This window comes from Falco rusticolus, chromosome W (genome assembly GCF_015220075.1).
Source record: "Falco rusticolus isolate bFalRus1 chromosome W, bFalRus1.pri, whole genome shotgun sequence".
NCBI lineage: Eukaryota > Metazoa > Chordata > Aves > Falconiformes > Falconidae > Falco > Falco rusticolus.
In genome coordinates, this window is record NC_051209.1 from 10,216,538 (window position 1) to 10,220,133 (window position 3,596).

Sequence of the window (3,596 nt, forward strand, 5' to 3'; positions counted from 1 at the left end):
GCTGCAACAAAGAGGACTTTAAGGAGTGCACAATGGAAAAAGAGGTAGCGCTAGCACTTTTACAATGCTTTTTAGAAAAGCGGGGAGTAGGCCCTTTAAAAGATCTGGCCGGATTAATTACTATGGGTAAAGCAAAAGGATATTTTGCAGATCCTGAGCATATGTTTGAAGTAGAAGAATGGTGTAATTATGGGGATTGTTTATGGGATTTAGTAATAGATGATGATAAGGCAGCAAAAAAATTGATGAAATCATGGCATGAAGTAACTAATTGTATAAAAAGATATCAAGCAGAAAAGCGCCTTGCTGCAGCAGTAACAAGCCGACTTGCAAGCGCAGATCCTAATGCAGGAAAAATTATGCCATGTGAAAATTACATTCCAATACCCCCTTTATCACAAACAGTGCTCTCTGTACCACCTATAGAGCCCACTGCACCACCTCCAGACCCTTCGTGTCCTCCGCCCCCCCCTCCGGCGAAGTAGCCTCGGGGGGGCCAGAGGGCGGGGACACATCTGACGAAAGTGCTGCTGAGGAAGAAAATAGCAGTGGGCAGTCAATACAAAATTAAAAAAAAAAAAAAAAAAAAAAGGAACAAAAAATACAGTAAACAAACTGGTGCGTTCTACGCACATTAATTGTCAAAAAATAGCACAAGAAGCAGCTGCTCAGGGAATATTTGATATTGCTGAGCAAGTCAACCCCCCACAAGCTTTCCCTGTAACGTATCAGATCAATGCCGCTAACCAAAGACAGGGAACCTGGGAGGCTTTGATTGGAAAATATTAAGTCAGTTACGTAGTACAGTGAATGAGTCAGGCCTCCACAGTGAGCCCATCAGATATACCTAACTTTATGAAAGGGCCGTTATTGTGCCAGTGTATTCTGGAGAATAGTAACAGTTACACCAAAGGCATTTTAGTAACCCTGCCCTTAGATTCTTCTGTAGAAACAATGCTAGAGCGAATGAGTTGGGTGCCAGTAGGTCAGCAAGCCTTGCTAGTGGAAGCAATCCAAGCAGTAGGGAGAGATTTAGTGCAAGCCCAAAGTCAGGCTTTTGCAGCGCTTGCGCCTCTGCGCCCCCCTGGGGCTACCGCGCCCCCAAAGCCAGCAACCACCACGCGCCGAGACTTCCCCTGCTATCGATGCGGGAAGCCAGGACATACCCGTGACCGATGTCGACAACGTCAAGTGTGGTGCCAAAATTGTCAGCGAGGGACCCACAGCACCAACGTCTGTCGGCAGACGGGAAACGGGAAACCGAGCGCGAGGAGCCGCAGCGCGTCGACCCCAATCGCGACTCCTGTCACCTTCACGACACCCCCTCCAGGAGACATGACCAACTCTTATCGGCAGACACCGTGTTACAACCCGCCACCCGAAGGAGCCTCGGCCTGGACCTGGCAACAGCAGTAGATACAACATTAATTGACAACCGACCACAAAAAATCGCAACTCGTGTCCGAGGACCTCTGATAATTAATGGACAAAGTTATGGTGCTCTATTATTAGGGCGGTCTTCTGGTAGTTTAAAAGGGCTGTTGTAAAGTGTGTTGCTTATAGTAATAATTGTTATCATTGCACTCGTATGTTTAAGCTGTGCTCTCTCTTGTATTCAAAAATTACTCGAGCGTGTAACTGCACAAGTTTTGCTTGTCCAAAAAGAAAAAGGGGGAATTGTTGCAGAATGGATGAAAGAGAACGGCCACGGTTCCATAGAAGGACTGTGTGATACAGCTTTTGACATAAGTCTGGAGTGAACCAAGCTAGGCCGCAGTGGGAAATTACCAGGCTTGCTAAAAATGGAAAATTACCAGGCTTGCTAAAAATGGAAAATTACCAGGCTTGCTAAAAAGGGAAGAGAGATAAGGTCATGCTGACCTTGTGCCTAATGTTGTAAATAACTTTGAGGAATTCGCGTAGACAAGAGAGGAAAAAAAATATATGTAGCTAGCTATCCGCAGAAACCGCAAATAGGAGGACGTATGAAAGTGTAACCCTTTAGAGCTTAGCCAATCAGCAGATGATTTGTAGGCATAATTAACTGGAACTGTATATAAGACATAATCGCGCCGTAATAAATCGAAGCTTGCTCTATCACTCACATCGAGTCGGCTGCTTGCTTTCCCTCGCTCGTCGCAGTTCTTTACCCGTCTGTGGTCTCAAGGTCTTGCAGATGGCTTCTTTCATAGCAGTTCCTAGAATCCTCTTGCCGGCCATAAGTTCATATCCAAGGTAAGTTACTTGTTGTTGTGCAACTTGGGCTTTCTGGGGAGAGACTCGATAACCATTTAATCCAAGGAAGTTTAACAGACTTATTGTCTATTCTAAGCATGACTCTCTGTTTTCAGTAGCTACATCTACATACTGCAGAATCACTCTAATTCCTGATGGATGTTCCCACCTTTCTAAGTCTTTGGCCAACTGATTTCCAAAAAGGGTCGGACTATTTTTGAAACTTTGTGGTAGCACAGTCTGAGTGAGTTGTCTTTTTCTTCCAGAGTCCGGGTTTTCCCATTCAAAAACAAATAACAATTGGCTCTCTGGGCTTAAGGGTAGGCAGAAAAATGCATCCTTTAAATCCAGTATTGTTGCAGAATGGCTGTGTGATCACGGCCATGACTCCCTTAAAGATCTTTGTGAAACAAAGTTAGCGTAAGTTAGCTGAAGCAGGCCTTGCAGCTGTGCTGAGGCATGCTGATAAGGAAGCTGAGAAAAACACTGACCTTGTGCCTAATGTTGTAAATAACTTTGAGGAATTCGCGTAGACAAGAGAGAAAAAAAAATATGTAGCTAGCTAACCACAGAAACCGCAAGTAGGAGGACGTATGAAAATGTAACCCTTTAGAGCTTAGCCAATCAGCAGATGACTTGTAGGCATAATTAACTGGAACTGTATATAAGACATAATCGCGCCGTAATAAATCGAAGCTTGCTTTATCACTCATATTGAGTTTGCCCGCTTGACTTCCCTCGCCGTCGACACAGTATGGTAAACCAGGCCAATTCAGATCCTAACCTAGTTAATAATGTATATGAATTAGCTACCACAGGATACAAATCTTCTGTTATCTTATTGATGGTTCTTAAATCTTGTACTACTCTATACTTTCCACTTGGTTTCTTAACTGTTAGGATAGGGGTATTATACTCAGATTCACATTCTACCAATAATCCATATTTCAGAAATTGTTCAATAATTGGTTGAATCCCTCTTCTATCTTCCAATCTTAAAGGATACTGTTTAATCCTAATTGGCTTTGTTCCCTGTTTAAGTTTTATTAATATGGGTGAAGCTGATATTGCCTGTCCTGGTACTTCAGAAGCCCATACCCCTGGATATACCTGATTTTGGACTTCTTCAGGTATATTAGTGCTGGTAGTAGAATTTATAAGGTTTAAACTGAGGGCTTCAATCAGTTGTTCATTCCCTACCTTAAACTCCAGTTTCCCTTCAGAAAACTTTATCTCTGCTCCCAATTGCTATAGTAAGTCCCTTCCTGATAAGGGCCTAGGTGAATTAGGCATGTACAGAAATTTATGCACCCCCAATTGCTTCCCTATTTTATAACTAAGAGGTTTCAATAAATACACCT